The sequence below is a fragment of the Symphalangus syndactylus genome, chromosome 21, assembly GCF_028878055.3.
Source record: "Symphalangus syndactylus isolate Jambi chromosome 21, NHGRI_mSymSyn1-v2.1_pri, whole genome shotgun sequence".
Classification (NCBI taxonomy): domain Eukaryota; kingdom Metazoa; phylum Chordata; class Mammalia; order Primates; family Hylobatidae; genus Symphalangus; species Symphalangus syndactylus.
The window spans coordinates 43,204,193-43,223,193 of NC_072443.2; the positions used below are offsets into that span (position 1 = coordinate 43,204,193).

General features: G+C 43.0%; 1 protein-coding gene and 1 non-coding gene across 4 annotated transcripts in view; one reads left to right on the forward strand and one right to left on the reverse strand.

Moving 5' to 3' along the window:
- Positions 1 to 19,001, forward strand: part of ARHGAP31 (Rho GTPase activating protein 31) — a 123,331-nt gene that overhangs the window by 36,899 nt on the left and 67,431 nt on the right. The gene's annotated exons all lie outside the window — the stretch shown is intronic.
- Positions 12,229 to 12,332, reverse strand: LOC129471807 (U6 spliceosomal RNA). The gene has a single exon (XR_008653755.2). It is a non-coding gene; the product is annotated as a U6 spliceosomal RNA (small nuclear RNA).

A 19,001-nucleotide genomic window follows, 5' to 3' on the forward strand; every position in this document is an offset into this window, starting at 1 on the left:
CAATGGATCTATACCTGGCTGGGATCCTTTCTTTGTGAGCCTGCAGAAGTTCTGAAAAGAGAAGTTTCTCTTTCTAGTTTTCTCCCCTCCTCCTTTGCAAGGCCTCAAATCTAGCTATCCATAACCTCCTTCCACGGAGTCTCCAGTTATAAACAAAGGCTTCTTACAGGGCCTTCCCACCCCCAGCCAGCTGTATCCAAGGTTACAGTGGGGAACTTCGAAACAGGACTTGGCTCTCAAACAGAAGATGCCCTTCCTGCCCGCTCACAGAGCTCACGCTCATTCCACAGTGCCCAGTGAAAGGACACACTGTTCTGTGACTGAACCATGAGCGTACTGAGAGGAGTCTGTCCACAGTGTCCCCACCAAAGTGTTATCCAAGCCTCATTGTGTGAGTCCTCATTGGTTCTGAGAAACCCAGTAAATGAAGACCCTGTCTGGGTAAACAAACAAAGACGTTGAAGAAGTCAAAGTGGAGAAGAGAATGAGTCTGTGTCTATGCGGAGTGAGTTTCCACTATCATCAGTGACTCCATTAGCCAGTTGCTTCATAAAACCAACTAGTGTGGTAGATATTTCCAATCAATCATCTGATTGTTTGAACTGATCTAAGCACCCCAGTTAGTGTTGTGGAGAGAGCCTTCAGGAAAACAGCAAATGAGGCTCAAAGGCAGGAGCTGCAGTTGGGAGAATGTAGGGGGTGGGATTTGTATATTTTCCCATGTGCCTCTTCATATCTTTAGTGGATCAATTCAGCTGTCCTAGAGAACCCAGAGCAGCCCAAGCTGCAGAGGATGGCATGGCTAGATCTACCATTACAAAGCAGGGTGATGCCATCAGCTCAGCGTGCGGGCATCATAGGAAAAACCAGCCATCTTGTATTCCATACCAACAGCATGATTATCTCATGACCCGATGGTCTGTGTTGCAGTGGCCAGGAAATCAGGCAGGGTGTGCATTCCTTCGCTGGGAAAAGAACCATGACTCCTGGCTCTCAGTGGCTTTGTTTGTTTTTAGGGTTGTTTTGTGGTTGTTTACAGTGTGGATGGTTTCTTTCCACCATCAATCAGTAAACTGTAGTTTTGGAACCATAAACCTGGATTTATTATTATGTTAGAGCTAATTTTCTGGTGAGCCTTAAGCAAGTCACTTCCACTTGGAATCCCAGCTTCCTCATCTAAACAGTGAAGAAAATGGCGATTGTCTCCAAGTGACTGTCAGCTAGAGCCTTCTATGGTTCTGTGGGGAGGGCCCTTGTCCTTCTTTATCTCTTTATCATTTACCCACACCACTTAGGAGAGACTGTAACTAAATGGGCTTTGAAATGCTTTTAAATAGACTGTTGCATACACATATTAAGTATAGGAACAGACCTGTTCTGTATATGTGCGATATATTTATAAAGTGTGTGCCTTTGAAAGCATTAAAAATAATCTCAGCTGTCAAACTCTTGCTTCACCAGGGTGCTTTCAAGCTGCTCTCCTCCTTATCAATGGCTCCTTCAGATCCACCATGCTGCACATTCTTCAGGAGGTGGCATGGCTAGTGGTGGGAGTGAGGTTGTTTATAATCTTTCAGATTAAAATGTCATAGGGTGCTTCTCTGAAACTGCTGACATGGTTCAAATGTCCACTTCTGATGGCCTGCCCTTGGTCAAATGAGTTCCAGGGGTGCTTGGCTGAGACCATAAGGTCCACAAATCCGCCCCAGGGTCCCCATGCTAAATAATAAAACATTGTTTCAGCCCTGAGTCACGTTTCTGTAGCACTCCATGATTGAGATGAGATAGCTAATGTAGTTTACGTGGTTGTATTTGGGGAAAAAAGGCCATCAAAATCGGCCCTTTAATTACTTTTCTTCTGTGTGTATGTAGAGTATATGTGCTCAACAATTTGAGAGAAAAGAATAAAATGGAATAGGTTAAGTGAAGCCGTATGAATTACTTTTAGACTTTAAATTTAAAAATACTTTAAATTTTAGACAAAACAGGAAAAAATAAAACTCTGACTCCATGTTGGATTTTGAAAAGGAGTGAGGGAAGAAGGTGTATATATAGTACCTGCAAACTCTCATAAATATTCATGAGTCCTGGGCTAGAATGAAAATCATCGAAAACATTCTGAATCTAGTGACAAGAAGAAAACAGCTCCAAGAGCCCTAAATTCACTATTTCCTCTGGCTTTTAATGTATTCAGGCATAATCACCTCTTCAACCATTTTGGGGGACTTGAGATTGATAAAATATGATTTAATAAGGACAAAACAATTTTAGCAGGGTTATGAAAACCAGGGCTCTATTCAAGTTGGACTCAGAAGAAACCTCATAGGGCAGCTAATCCCAGCCCAACCCAGTACAGGAATCCTGGACCCAGGAGTCATCCAGTTTCTGCTCAGCTTCTGCAGTGTGTGGCTGCTTGCACCGCCTCACTACATGGCCCATTCCCTTAGGTGAAGAGCTCCACGGGACTAAGAGTCCTTTCTACTACTGAGCTGAACAGCACCTCTGTCATTTCTGTCTTTGGGTCCTGTTTTGCTTTCTAAGTCACAAAGAATATGTTTCCACCTCCTTCTGCTTGAAGCCCTTTAATTATTTTAAAAGTTATTACTTCGCCTTTAGATTTCTCCTTTCCAGGTTAAATCCACCAGCTCCTTCAACCATTCTCCAGATGAGCTAGTGTTTAGGTCCTCTGGATTCTCTTCATCTTCCTCTGGATTCCTTGTTTTTTGTTTTTTGGTTTTTTTGAGACAGAGTTTTGCTCTTGTCACCCAGGCTGGAGTACAATGGCATGATCTCGGCTCACTGCAACCTTTGTCTCCCAGGTTCAAATTATTCTCCCGTCTCAGCCTCCCAAGTGGCTGGGATTACAGGCGCCCGCCACCACGCCCAGCTAATTTTTGTATTTTTAGTAGAGATGGGGTTTCACCATGTTGGCCAGGCTGGTTGAACTCCTGACCTCAGGTGATCCACCCACCTCAGCCTCCCAAAATGCTGGGATTACATAGGCGAGAGCCACTGCACCGGGCGGATTCCCTGCATTTTAAGATGTGCTTCTACAAGCTGTAGCCAATCCTCCAGATGTAGTCTCTCTGGAGCAGAGTGCACAGGGATCTCTTTTTCTCTCTCTCGCTCTTTCTCTCTCTCTCTCTCTGTCACACACACACACACACACACACACACACACACGCATGCAATCACGACTTCCAGACCTGTGGTGATACTCATTACTCATGGAGCCTGGCTGAGTGAGCCTTTTTTTGGCAGCTTTGCCCTGCTGCTCACTCATGTTGACAAGTAGCAGGCAATTGTCATGGTCTTTGTCCCTGACTTCCTGACAGTGCTAAGCAGAGGTCAAGGTACTTTCACAGTGATAATGAGAACTTCCATTTACTAGTCCCTCCTCTGTGCCAAGCACTATACTTGAAGTATAGCAGATGTTATTTAATTCAACCTATTAAGTAGATACTGCTATCTTCATTTTCCAGTTGAGAGCACCAAGGCTCAGTGAGGCTAAATAACTTGCCTAAAGTCATATAGAAGACTAAGGGCCAACTTGGATAAGAGCCTAGGCTCATCAGATTCCAGAGCCCATGCGTCATCTATCACATTTTGCTGCCCTCGTCAAAGGTGCTATTTGTTCCATATGTTGGAAATACTGGACCCAAACAGCCCAACCCAGCATTCTGGTTTGAACCAGGCATGTTTGTTGGAAAACAATATTGCTCTTTCTTCTTCAAAAAGGGGCTCTGAATTTTCATTAATATTAATTTTCCACTATGAACCTATTATCCGTGTATGTATCCTAACTTTCTGAGAAGATGTTTTCTAACTGTTGCACATTTCTAGAAGGAGCCAAGGTCAGCAGCTCCCACTAGCATATTACCCACTGTGTAAAGGAGCATTTCTTTAGTATCTGAAGCTGTTCTGATTTTGCTGTAGTACTAGAATTTGTTCATTACGTTTACTCCAGCTATATTCTTTTTAAAAGTATTTCGTCTTTTCTGAGCTTTTTTCTTAATACATGTGATAAATGTTTATTTTAGAAAGTCCTACTTTATTATCATATTAGAGAGATGTCTAGCTTAGATTTGTGTAGCACTCCGCAGCCTTTGTAATCCATGCCTCCCCACGCTTTTCCTTCCCAACAGTTATTACCTCCATTGACAGGTGAGCTCAGGGAGGTGAAGTGACTTACCTAAAAATTCAGAGTCAGGAAGAGGCAGAACAGAAGCAGGATAGAACCTAGTTCTGACTCTCACCATTTTATTCCTTTCTTTTCACCATGCTGTTTCTTGGTTCTTCGGGCTTTCAATTATTACACCTCATTATGAGAAGTGTTTTATGACTGCTACTTTGTGAGAATTTAAGTACTGAAGTAAAATTGAAATAAGCTGCCAATCCTGCTCATTAAATGTGGTGGGTGGTTTAAATGACATTGCCTGCTTTATGTTTGGTCTTTGTTATCACCAACAGTCTCAGAGTCACTGATCAACCCTGGCACATGTGCACAGCATCATGGAGAAGGATATGACCCAGATGTGCCCTAGACAGTGCCTCAACTCCTTTAAAGACAAAGAAGAGTGGAATATAGGCTCCTGGAGGGGGACTGATGCCCAGGGACCCCCTTCCCCCAGGCACAGTGAGACCTCTTGCCCTTCTGGCACCTTGCTGACCTCCTTTAGTGGTGTCCCTGATACTTTATCTCCCAGCTCCCCCTCATCTCCTGTTTGGCTTGCCGTCTTGGCCCCCACTCCAGCCCCCACCCTGTCCTTTTGGCCTGGTTCCTTGGCAGAGCTCCTGTCGGACCAGACACTTGCGTGACTGCTGGTGCCTTTGGCTGGGCTCCCTTATCCCTGAAGGCTCTTTTCCTGGCTTCAGACCCTCACTGGGAACCCAGATGCTGCTTCTGGAAACATCCAAACAGTAGCTCTCAGCTCCCTGGTGAGATGCTCTTGACAAAGGCCAAATTTCCCTGTGATTAGGGAGCTTCAGCCTTGGGGCTTTGTGGTCCCCTCGAAGTCATGCCTTCTGGGCCCATCTTCAGGTAGGCTGACCCATATAATTTATCATCCAAGTTGGGGCACCTTAAGAGTAGAAGGGAGTGCTGTTAATAATTTCATCTGCACGATAGGAATAAACAAGGACCATCCCTGGCCAGCGGGGATATGTTCCAGGTTGCAGTCAGCCTGACTCTCCCACTGAACAACAAAGGTCCACGTTTATTGGAGGCTGACTCTGCACCAAGCACTGCACTAAGCACTTTGCAAGCATGCATTATTCATTTAATTCTTACAATAATCCTATATGTGTAATGTTGCCCTTATTTTACAAAGGAAGAAACTGAGGCCCAGAGAAGTTACGTAATTTGCTTGAGGTCACATCAATTAAGTGGTAGGCCCTAGTCTGACTCTAAAGCCTTTACTTTTCAATCCTCCTTCTGGGTCCTGACCAGTAAGATAAAGGAATCAATGGAAATGAAACCCTTCATGGAGATAGTCTCCAAATTAAAAATGAGTTATGCTGTAGAACAACACTTGTATGTTGATTGCTCAGAATTTGAAATTCATTTTTCCATGGGAAAAAAAAAGATCTAAAATGGTGGTTAGGCTCCAAGCCCAGCCAACAAAAGTCTATGCAGACTGTAGTTTCACTGTGGCCTGCTCCTCTATGTAATACTGAACTGGCATGGGAAGCAGAAGCCATAGATTTCGATCATAGTTCTTTCACATACTGGCTATGTGACTTGAGACAAATTATTTAATCTCTCTGAGCCTCAGTCTTATCATATAATGTCTAGCTTCTAAAAAGTACAAGAATCACAGGAGATAATGTACATAGAGTTTTTAAAAATAGCACTTATCACACTGTAGGAACTGACCACCATTTATGACATTGCCAGGACGCAAGCCAAGTTTTGGAGAATCCTAACCCCATTCCTCAAAGTGGAGACATAAACTCCTATGGGATGGATGGGGTAGCGGGAAGATGGATGACCAGGCCAGGGCAGGCCAGGGGTTGTCTATGGAAATGCGTTCTCCTTGGTGAAGCCAGTGGCGCTGTGAGAAACACAGGAAGAGAATGGTATCGGAGAGGAGAACACAGGCTTCCACAGGGATTTGGGGCCCAGTTAGGCGAAGAGGAGTATGTGGCAGCCACACAGCAGTGGGGGTCTGCACTCTGAGGAGCAGGGGCATTGGTCTGTGGCTGCAAGGTAAGATAGCCTTGGGGGCAGTGTCTCCACAGCTGTCAGAAGCTGTTCTGGTTTTGGGGTTGGAAAGAGCAACAGACATTTCTACCTAGGGATTGTTCATGGTTCGTGAAGATAGCCACTCTGCAAATGGGCATCAACAGCTGCCTGAGAGTGCACAGGAAATCTAGATCCTGGGTTGAGTTTAAAAACTGGTTCTGGCCAAGCGCGGTAGCTCACGCCTGTAATCCCAGCACTTTGGGAGGCCAAGGTGGGCGGATCCCTTGATGTCAGGAGGTCGAGACCAGCCTAGACAACATGATGAAATCCCCTCTCTACTAAAAATATAAAAAAATTAGCCAGGTGTGGTGGCAGGTGCTTATAATCCCAGCTACTCTGAAGGATGAGGCAGGAGAATCATTTGAACCTGGGAGGCGGAGGTAGCAGTGAGCCAATTTCACACCATGGCACTCCAGCCTGGGCGATGAGTGAAACTTGGTCTCAAAAAAACAAAACAAAAATACTGGTTCTGAGTAAGAAGTCTACAGAAGATTCATTTAACTATAAAAGGTTTTATTTCATTTGAAATGGCTCTTGATTTCCTAAAATGGGTATCGCCTTATTTTTTTAAATTCTTAAAATTTCTTATAAGTCCCAAATTAGACTTTTCTCTACATATAAGCAATTTACATCAGCCCGTCGCTAGATGGGCCATAGTGTAGATCTACACTGACCATGTCAGCAGGGATGTACCATCATGCAGCAGCGGGAGAGAGACACCTTGCATACCCAAAATAAGGGGATGTGTCGTCAGCAGAAAAGTTAAAAATGACAATGAAACCAAGAGTGGGTTTTAATCACCAAGCACTGATAATTTCTAATATTGACAGTGATAAAATATTCCTCCCCACAAAATCTTTTGTTGTTCTAAGTTCTAAACAATTGCTGCATTTACTGCTGGTTTTATTTTTAATTTTATTGAGATATAATTAACACACCACACAGCCACCTATTTAAAGTATACAAGTCAATAGTTTTTAGTATAATCACAGAGCTATACAACAGTGAACACAATCAATTTTAGAACATTTGCATCACCCTCAAAAGAAACCTCATACCCATTAACAGCCATTTCCCATTCCCATACCTTCCCACCTACTCCCTCAGCCCTAAGAAACCATGAATCTAGTTTCTATCTTTATAGATTTGTCTATGCTGGACACTTCATATGAATGGAATCATCTGGCTTTTTGTTTCTGGCTTCTTACATTTACAATGTTTTCAAGGGATATCCACGTTAAAGCTTGTGTTGGTACTTAAGTCCTTTTTATTACCTAATAATATTCTATTCTGTGGATATACCACAGTTTGTCCATTCATCAGTTGATGGACATTTGAGCTGTTTCTACTCTTTGGCTGTTGTGAATAATGGTGCTGTGTCCAGAACTGAGTTCTTGGTCTCACTGACTTCAAGAATGAACCCGCGGACCCTTGCAGTGAGTGTTACAGTTCTTAAAGATGGTGTATCTAGAGTTTGTTCCTTCTGATATTCGGACGTGTCCAGAGTTTCTTCCTTCTGGTGGGTTAGTGGTTTCACGGACTTCAGGAGTGAAGCTGCAGACCTTTGCGTTGGGTGTTACAGTTCATAAAGTTGGCACGTCCGGAGTTGTTCATTCCTCCCAGTGGGTTTGTGGTCTCACTGACTTCAGGAGTGAAGCTGTAGACCTTCACGGTGAGTGTCACAGCTCATAAAGGCGGCACAGACCCAAAGAGTGAGCAGCAGTAACATTTATTGCAAAGAGTGAAAGAACAAAGCTTTCACAGTGTTGAAGGGGACCCAAGTGGGTTGCCACTGCTGGGTCCAGTGGCATGCTTTTATTCCCTTATTTGGCCCCACCCACATCCTACTGATTGGTCCATTTTACAGAGAGCTGATTGGTCCGTTTTACAGAGTGCTGATTGGGTCCGTTTTACAGAATGCTGATTGGTCCGTTTTTACCGAGTGCTGATTGGTGCGTTTACAAACCTTTAGCTACACACAGAGTGCTGATTGGTGCATTTACATCCTTAGCTAGCAGAAAAATTCTCCAAGTCCCCACCCAACCCAGAAGCCCAGCCGGCTTCACCTCTCAGTGTTATGAACATTTGGGTACAAGTTTGTATGCAGATATATGTTTTTATTCATTTAAGGTCTATATATGCCTAGGGCAGGAATTGCAGGATCATAGGGTAACACTGTGCAACTGTATTGACATTTTAAGGGACTGTGAGTTTTAATAATATGTATGTGAATATATTTAGTATATTAGTACACTTTTATTATTTATCCTTTAATAAACATGGATTAGTACATTTTTATTCCTTGTCCTTTAATAAATATTGTATCAACATGGATGTTACTTGGAGAACTCCTACTCATAGTGACATCCATGACCAGGTAACACAAGGGTGTTACAAGGATGTTACTCCTGGTTGAGTCCCAAACCATGTCCACGTAACACATGGACTCAACTAAGTGTTCATTTAACAATTAGCTTATGCTCATTTAAGTAGTTTGACCTTGTTTCAGGTGCAGTGTGTGTTTCTAGCTCCTGTGGTACTACATATTCCTGTATTTAATCAGTAGATGTGAAATAAACAAAAATAGCACAGTAAATACAGAAAGAATCAGAACTTAAGTCATTATATGACCACTTGAGATTTTTGTTTGTGTTTTAAATTTAAAACAGTGACATAGGATGCAGACTTCAAGGTATAATATTTTTGTTTCATAAGTACAAATTTTAGTTCATACGTGACATATTTTACTGAATTTTAATATCTTTAAAGTAGAATTCTTTTTTTTCATTGAAGCTCAGAATTCAAAGCTAAAAAATAGAATTTTATTCAAGTTAAGCTTGAAAAGAGTTTTAGTTTTATTTTAAAACTAAAAAGCAGAATCAGAAAATACCAATGATTGCTGTTATTGCATTATACACTTATTACTGAACATAAATCCATTCTGTAGAGGAGGGTAGCATTAAAAATCGTCTGTTCCAGATGTCAGATATGCTAGGCCTGCCACTGTGTATGAGCTTGTACAAGATGACCAAGTTATTTAGGAAATATTTCTTGTATTGAGTAAGCTTAAATTGACAGAAGAAAATGGAAACAGATTGGCAGAGTGGAAGGAATTCCTGGCTAAGTTATATGTTTAGGGAGCAGTTCACAGTCATGGATTACTTGGGTATATCAAGACTGAATGAGAAGTGAAAATTTGGGGAGTTTGAATAAGAGGGTAAACCTGGGCTTAGGTCTGGAGTAGGAAGCAATTTGAGATTCTCAAACAAGACAGCAACTTTGGTGGGGGAGAGCTAGAGTTTCATCATTTTGGCAGCAACACACAGCATGAGTGGGAACAACAGAAGACCACAATGAAAGGCGAGTTATAAGGTTGGTCAATAAATTCAGGCATTAGCTAATGACATTCTCCTTGAGGGTAGCAGTTATGGAGAAGGAGCAAATCAAAGAGATCTTATAAACAACACAGTAAAGATGTCTATTTTTCCCTAAGCTGACTATAAGTTTAATGCAATTCTTATCAAAATCCCAGCAAGGTTTTTTTGTAGATATAGATAAGCTTATTCTAAAACGTATATGGAAAGGCCCTAAAATAGCTAGAACAATCTTGAAAAAGAAAGATAAAGTGGGAAGAATCACTCTACCCACTATTAAGGCCTAGTATATAGCTACAGTATAAAGGTGGTGTCCTATTAGCAGAAGAACACAGATCAATGTAACAGAATAGAGAATCCATTAACTCCCCCCACCCCTCGCATCTCCGACCCCACACAAGTACAACCAACCAACTTTTGACAGAGTTGCCGAAGCAATGCAATGAACGAAAAAGAGCATTTCCAAAAAATAGTGCTGGAACAACTAGACATTCCTAGGCCAAAAAAAATGAATCTTAATGTAGACTTTATACCTTATATAAAAGTTAGCTCAAAAGAGATCACAGACTTAAATATAAAATGCAAAACTGTAAAACTGTTAGAAAAAAAATTAAGGAAAATCCTTGGAATCTGGGCCCAAGCAAAGAGTTCTTAGACTTGACACCAAAAGCATGACCCATAAAGGGAAAAATTGATCAATTGGACCTCATCAATGTTAAAAATGCACTCTGCTAAAGACCTTGTTAAGAAGTGAAACAATCAGATAGCGAGAGGAAGAAAATAGGTGCAAACTGCACATCCAACAAAGGACTAGTATATGGAATATGTTAAAAAAATTTCAAACCTCAGCAGTAAAAAACAAACAATCTAATTAGAAAATGTGCAAAAGACGTAAGCAGACATTTCATCAAAGAAGATAGACAAATGGTAAGCACACAAAAAGATGTTCATCATTATCAGCCACTAGGGAAGTGCAAATTAAAACCACAGTGAGACACATGTCATTTGGTCATTTCTAATTTGGCTGGGGCACACATTTATGGCACACACGAAGGGTCTAGTGTCTAGAAATTAATAATTTATCCAGTAAAAGAGCTTAGCTGATGCCAGTGGCTGTCTCTTAAAGTGACTTGTTCCCTTCTCGTTTTGTCATCAAGTGTTCTAAAGGTATTCCCAAATTTGAAGATCCACAAAGGTCTCCAGAGGTAGCTCTCCCAAATGCCACATCTAAGTCCAGCAGGATTTAGTGACCAATTAGATATGGGAGTAGCTCAAGTGTCTTTGAAAATTAGCACCATTTGACCTTATGTGGGGCAGAGCCTGGGCCACTTGCCAACTGTGTTATGTGACAAGACACGTATTTCTTTGAGATTCAGTTTCCTCCTCTTAAAAGGAGAATGACAGTTCTTCCCTTACAAGGTCTTGTAAGAATTAGATCAAACACCATGGATACGAGGTACCCAGCCTGGTGCGCAGTGTGGCTGTGGGTGCTGTTTCCATACACAAGCCAAGGCTGCGGTCTCCAGGAAAGATTTAAGTGAGTCTCTTTCCGGAGTGATTTAATTTTGTTGACCATGTGGCTGAGAATATCTGAAAAAAATCCCAAATCTGTTATTCTGCCTTGCTCTTCTCTTAAGTATGCTAATGTTTGTCCGAACACATATCTTGTTTTTTTCAAAACACAAGATCACTTTAACTATACCCGACTTCTTCCCTTGGTCATCCAGCTGGCCAGAGGAGCTGAGCAAATGCCTGCATGAGCTTTCCTTCAGTGTGTGCATTAGCATGGGAAACATCATGGGATTTTGTTTTTCTCATGCAGCGGAGCCTGTACAGAGAAGGTACCCATGAATATTTGCTGAATGAAAAAAATGAATGAGTCTTGATGCTATAGAGGAGTTGGGAGTCAGGAGTCCCCATATATTCTCTTAGCCAGGGAAATATTTGGAGTCAAGGACAGCAGATAGTCAGGGAGGTAGGGCGCATAGTTTAGTCTAGGTAGAGTTAGACAGATGGTCATAAAGGGGTGGGGAGGAGAGGGTGCATCCAACTGAGGAAGCCTGGAAAAGCTTCAGTGAGGACATGGTTGTCTTAAGCTGGCGTTGCTGTTGCTGATGATAATAATAATAGCAAACTAGTAGGTAACACTTTTTATGTCAGGCACTATTCTAAGTGCTTTCCACAGGTTAACTCATTTAATCTGCTCAGCAACTCGGTGAGGGAGTTACTATTATTCTCCTAATTTAACAGATGGGGAAGCTAAGGCACCAAGAGGTTAAGAAATTTGCTCAAGGTCACATAGCTTGTAAGAAGAAAATCTCCCCAAAATTAGCATTATGAACCCTTGAAATATGGTTCTAGGAAAGCCAAGGGAGTTCCATCTGCTCTGATAACAGTATGACTCCCATCTTCTTAAATATATATCTATAAACAAGAGTAGCTGGACTTCACTGGGCTACTATATATACTCTTGCTGCACACTTAGAATGGTCGTAGTAACTCACAGTAAAAAATGCATCACTGATACTATGTAACAACCAAAAATCTGTGTGTTAAGACATTCCTGCTACCTCTCAGGGGTCTTCCAGACATCCTCTCACTTTTTTTCTTTTTAATATGGAATGCTTCGTGAAATTTCATGTCATCCTTGCGCAGGAGCCATGCTAATCTCTGTGTGGTTCCAATTTTAGTATATGTGCTGCCCAAGTGAGCACGCCTCTCACTTTCTGAGATGAGACTTAGAAGTTCTGGGCACTCCTAAAATGTTGATCAAAATCATAGCAGACCATAGGTCACAGCTTGTACCTAACCTGGTCCCTACCACTTTTTTATTAAGATCATGGTTGTTTCACTTGTGCATATTCATGGCCACATTCCTCAAAGTAGAGTCCCTCTCTGTTTCACAACCTGTTGTCCTGTGACTCTGTGTGTGTGTGTTTGTGTAACAGAATGTGTGTTATGGTTGTGTGAGCTTTGAAAGAGCAGTTACAACCTAGGCCTCCCAATGATTTTTTGTTAATGAGCCCTGCATCCTCATCCAGCTCTAGCAATGCTTTGCTAAAAACAGACTGAGGTCATTCATGTGTAAATGGAAATACACCAAGAAAAAAATTAATACCAAATGTACATCAAGATCAAAAGAAAAAATAAATTTCTCAGTGGAATACTCGGGGCTATGCAGAGACTATTGGTCACGGCTGCTTCACATATAATTGAAAGTCAGAGCATGTTTCAGTAAGGTTCTTAAAAAGGCTGGGACCAACCAGAGGCTGTGATTTGAGAATCCCACAAGGATGACTGCCCCCAAAACTGGCTGGATCCTGAATTACACAGGGAATATGTACCACCAAAAACTGTAATAAATGCCAAAAAAATAAGTAAGAGCCTCCAGGCCTATGGAACTCAGGGCCTAGAACCAAAACATTTTCATTTAAAGACAAATACAGGCCGGGTGCAGTGGCTCAAGCCTGTAATCCCAGCACTTGGGGAGGCTGAGGTGGGCAGATCACCTGAGGTTGGGAGTTCGAAACCAGCCTGACCAACATGGAGAAACCTCATCTCTAATAAAAATACAAAAATTAGCGGGGTTTGGTGGTGCATGCCTGTAATCCTCACTACTCAGGAGGCTGAGGCAGGAGAATCGCTTGAACCCAGGATGTGGAGGTTGCAGTGAGCCGAGATTGCGCCATTGCACTCCAGCCTGGGCAACAAGAGTGAAACTCTATCTCAAGAAAAAAAAAAAAAAAGGACAAATACACACAATGTTATAATGAAATTAGCATCCATGAACTATTTGATCACAAATTATAATTTGATGAATTTTTCAAAATCAAAAATATATAAACATGTCAGAACAAATCATTCTCCTGATTATCATTGACAAGTGAGTCTACAGAAATAAATGTAGACCTTAGAATGACACATTCATTTGTACATTCAATCATGCATTCATCCAGGGAGTATTTATTGAGCTCCTAGTAGGTGTCAGGGGGAACTCTGAAAAAAGAGCAGTATAGGAAGCTGGTTAAGAGTGGGGTTGGGAGTCAGAGAGACTGGGCTTAAATACCAGCCCCACCACTTTACAAACTGAGTGATGTTCTGCAAGGGAGTAAACTTCCCTCAGCCCCTGATTTCTCAACTGTAAAATGAGGACTGTTAAACTTGCCTTGCAAGGTTGGACTGGATGAAGTAACGTATGTGACATACTTAGCCCAGTGCCTGGCCCACAGTAAATGTTTGAGGAAAAGGGAGGAGCCAGGGGAGGTGGTACTCTCACAATTCATACTTCCTAAACTCAGAGATACCCTGGCATCTTCCTCTTCGCTTTTCTAGAAGAGTGCTCCAAAGGTACATCCCCCTGCCCCAGCCCATCTACATATTCATACCATCAAAAATGTGGCTGGTAGCCAAGGAGCAGAGCCACCAGGAGGAGGTTCATGCAGAGGCAGGATTAGAAGACAAAGACACCTATGGGAAGGGAAAACCTGATGAGGATTTCAAGGCTGGCTTCATCCTTGCTCTCCCTTTTCTCCCTGAGACCAGGTAAGAAAACAGCTTCCTCTTATCTCTGTAGGACATGGAGCTCAGGGACACTCCTGGACGTCTAGAAGCCTCTTAACCCAGTGGTTAGTTTGGCTCCCTGACACACCTTTCTCAGCTGCTGCCCATCCTTTCTCAGTTCCTCCTACTTGTGGAAGAAGCTAAATCATGAAAGGTGTCCCACAAGTAGGCCTCAGGTTGGCCCTGGAGGGCAAATAGGAGTCGGAAAGATTTGTGACTGTGGCTGTGCGAGTGTGATACTGAGAGGGAGCACTGCTGCTGGCTGGGGGCCTCAAAGAGTGGGAAAGGAACTCAGAGACAGAGTTGCCACATTCAGCAGATAAAAATATTAGACCCTGGACTAAAATCTGAATTTCAGACAAACAACAAATCATGTTTTAATCTACGTCCCATGCAATACTGGGGGCATACTGATACAAAAAGTTATTCATTATTTATCTGAAATTCAAATTTAAGTGGATGTTCTGTATTTTATCTGTCAACTCTAATCAGAAAAGGAAGGAGGAGAACATCCACCATTTTCCCCGTGTTTCCGTCTGAAACCAGATAGGACACAGTATCTCTGAAGAGTCTACCCATTCTGCAAGTACCCCCTCATATGGCTGAAGCCTATATCCTAGTCTCTTTGGGGAGACATTGAGTCAAAGTCCCCACCGTGCAGGGCATGGTGCTGAGTGCTAGGAATGCAGAGGTGTACAACAGCCCCTCACTTAAGGACCCACTCACTAATGGAGGACCAAAGCCCAATGGGACAGTAATCACAACTAAAATAACAATAGCAGTTGTTAATATTTATTGAGAGCTTATTGGGCCACTGTTCCAAGCACTTCGTAGATTATTTTATCTATGTTTTTGTTTTGTTTTATTTGTTTGTTTGCTTTGTTCTGTTGCCCAGGCTGGAGTACAGTGGCGTGATCATGGCTCACGGCAGCCTCAACCTTCCCCCATCTCAGGTGATCCTCCCACCTCAGCCTCCCAAGTAGCTGAGACCACAAGCATGTACAACCACCCTGGCTAATTTTTACCACCCTATGAGGTAGATTGTATTATTAGCTTCAGTTTTCAAATAAGGAAACTGAACCTTGTAGGTAAGGTAACCAACCATACAGTTTTTTTACCCGAATTGAGATGTGTTTTGTTGATTTTTATTTCTGAGAGAAATTTCACTAGTGGTGGGATTTTTTTTCTTCTTTTTTTTGAGACGGAGTCTTCACTCTGTCACCCAAGCTGGAGTGCAGTGGCACAATCTCGGCTCACTGCAAGCTCCGCCTCCCGGGTTCATGCCATTCTCTTGCTTCAGCCTCCTGAGTAGCTGGGACTACAGGTGCCCGCCACCATGCCCGGCTAATTTTTTTGTATTTTTTAGTAGAGACGGAGTTTCACCATGTTAGCCAGGATAGTCTCGATCTCCTGACCTCGTGATCCGCCCACCTTGGCCTCCCAAAGTGCTAGGATTATAGGTGTGAGCCACCACGCCCGGCCCGGTGGGATTTTTAAAAAAAATTTTTGGAGATGTGTATTTAAGTGAAAGGGAGCACAATCCATAACTACACAGAGCAGCAGGTGTCCTCTGGAGCTGCCCCAGCACACTGGGGTTATGCATTCTACTTACAGGAGGCATGCCTGGGCTCAGTGGTAGAAAGGGGCAGTGGGAGGCTTTGAACCGAGGCAGAATGGCTCCAGAACTCATGCCCTTAATCAGGAACAGTAAGAGAGGAGACTGATCAACAGGCACTTCCTTCCATTGGACGCTAAGCTTCTGGGGATGGAGCCTCCTGTTTTGCTTCCCACTGTGTCCTTGGAACCTAGCACCCAGCACCCAGTGCCCAAGCATAGAGTGGGTGCCAAAAAGCACTTGATGAGCAAATGAAGCTGGGAAGCCTTTATGGAGAGAGTAGGATATGAGCAGAGCTTGAATAATGGAGCGGACCTGTACAGGGACCTCTTTCTCTTCCTGGCTCTGTCCCTCTTCCCAGGTGCATGAGGCAGGATCAGTGAGAGGGGGCCATTCAATGAGCTCTGCACATGACTGCAAACCAAATCTCTGGGACATAAAAAGGTGACACCTATTCTAGAAACTAAGTCATGAAGGACTCTGTTAGCCCGACTTGACTCTTTTACATGGACACTCAGATGCTCACTGCCTGCCCTCTCCAGTCCAGATCCTATAGATTTAGAATCCATCACATCTCCTGCATCCTGACCAGTTGACTGCCCTCTATTGGGTCCTGTAGCACCAGTGGTACTGTCTTCTGGATGAGCTGACCCCCAGGGAAGTCTCCTCAACTTCCATCTCCTTAACCAGCTCAGGACTGCTTTCCTCTGTGTTCCTACCAGAGGCCTTAGCCTGACTACCCACTCCCAGCAGCTCTGACTGCACCCACAAAGCCTGCTACTTCCATCTCTTCAGTGAATTTAAGCCTACAACGATCTACTGCAAGCCTACACCCTCTTTAAACAGGAATCATGAGATCTTTAGAACAATAAACAAACCCCTCCTTGCTGAGGATCAGCTACTCACTATTTAAGAAGAGAAAGCAAACTTATAGAAGGGGAGAGACAGCCTCTGGCAGCTGGCTGTCCCGTCTCTCCACAAAGATATCATTAAACCCAGTGACTCTTGCCTGACAGCTGTAGAATGAACAAGGAAGGGCTCTCTCTGGCATTTTTGTTCCACCCACGATTTAACTGCATGTAATTGAACTAACTAGACTGTAAACTGAGGTTATGGGCAGTGTCTTATAAGTATAAGCTACTTCTTTGAATCCCAAAAGTCTAGCACAGTGTTTTACTTCTGGGAATCCAATAAACATAATTCATTTGAGCTGACTGCTAAGGGCGTGTCTAAGCTTAAATATTCTAAATTACTTCTGACACCAAAGTGCTAGTTAGTCTGGGGCAGAAAGAAGCCCAGGTACTTAAGCCCTAATCCTGAAAATCACAGAAAAAAGGAAATGTTAATCACTTTTCAAATCACTCTGGTCCCCTTGTCTCAGTCTCTTTCCAACTCTAGGGGCTTTGCTGCTGTCAAGCTGGGTGGCCTTGGATAGGTCCCTAAACTTCCTGGGTTCTTAATTTCCTGGTGCTGAATCAGGCAGGTTCAATACGATGAGCTGACGGTCTCTTCCAACTCTGACATTCCAGGATTCTGGTTGACCAAAAAGTGGAGAGCAGGGATAGAGTATGGAGTGGATACTTGGGGGCGGGGATGGTGTCCCTGGGAAGGAGAAAATAAATATAGATCTGGGGAGAGACAAAAAGCACTAGAGACTAGGGTACACTTTGTCATCGCTTCAAAGGCTCACTGTGCTCTCACTAAGATGGTGTCATCCATCACATCCTACATGGTGTCCAGCTGATGCCCATGCACCTGGGCCCAGCCTTTTCTTCCACTCATTCCTCTATGTATGTGCTCTGCCTTCTTCCTGGCACTGCTCAAGGCACAAGGAAATTACCGGACTATAAACTGTGGCCAAGGGCAGTGTCTTGTAAGTTGAGTAAGACAGACATAGCTCTGCATACAGTTTACAAAATAGAGGAAAAGCAGATGTTTTAAAACAAAACAACTCAATTAAGTATTAATAGCGAACCCACTGATTTAAGACTGCATCAAGTATTCCCTACTCTTGGAAATCAGGTAAGGCTTCCCAGAGGAGGTGACCAGGAGATGGGTCACCCCATGCCTGGATCACTTCCCAGTGGGTCTTTCTGTCTCTAAATGATCCTGACAGAGCTTTTAAAACACCAGTGTCTTCATGGAAGCTTTACAGTGGCCTCCTTGGGTACAAGCTCAAGTAGAGATTCCGTCTCCATTTGAAACCTCTACCTGGCTGTTGCTCCCAGGACAGGCTGTTGTCCTTGGGTGCCCAGAGTACCCTGGGTATATCCCTGACACCTTCTGTGTACCAAGAAAAGAGATTAGAATATGAGCCTCACCATCCTTGGGCTACCCTTGAATCAGATCTGACCACTGACATTTTCAGTAGCAAATGACTGAAAATTCTAATTCTGAAGCTCTTAAAGGGTGAGGAGAGAAAAAGTTGGAAATTAAAAGCAAAAGAGATCTGTTTGATATTCAGATTCTCTAATTCTAGAAATAAGAGCGTCTGTATGATAAACTAGCATTCTCTTTGCTAGTTGTCTGTGTCCTTTATATCAGGGGTCCCCAAGCCCTGGGTTACAAACCAACACCTGTCCATGACCTGTTAGGAACTGGGCTACACAGCAGGAGGTGACTGGCGGGTGAGCCAGCAAAGCTGAGCTCCACCTCCTGTCAGATCAGTGGCATTAGATTTTTGTAGGAGCCTGAACACAATCATGAACTGCACAGGCAATGGATCTAGGTTGCAGGCTTCTTGTGAGAATCTAATGCCTGATGATCTGTCACTGCATATATTACATGTAATAACATATACATGTATTTACATTACATATTACAATGTAATAATAATAGAAATAAAGTACACAATAAAGGTAATGTGCTTGAGTCATCACGAAACCATCCCCCTGACCCTGGTCCACGGAAAAATTGTCTTCCACAAAACCGGTCCCTGGTGCCAAAAAGGTTGGGGACCACTGCTTTATATATTATTTATGACTGCCTCCTCCTATAAGGAAGCGCCCACATATTTGACAGTAATCCTTTGTATCATCTTCATCATTGAGCCTTAATCCTAAAAAGAGTTGTCTCCTGGTACTCAAGGGGAATTGGTTCCAGGACCCCCATGGATACCAAAATCTATGGATTGTCAAGATCTTGATATAGAACGGTGTAGTATTTGCATGTAATCTGTGCACATCCTCTCGTATACTTTAAATCATCT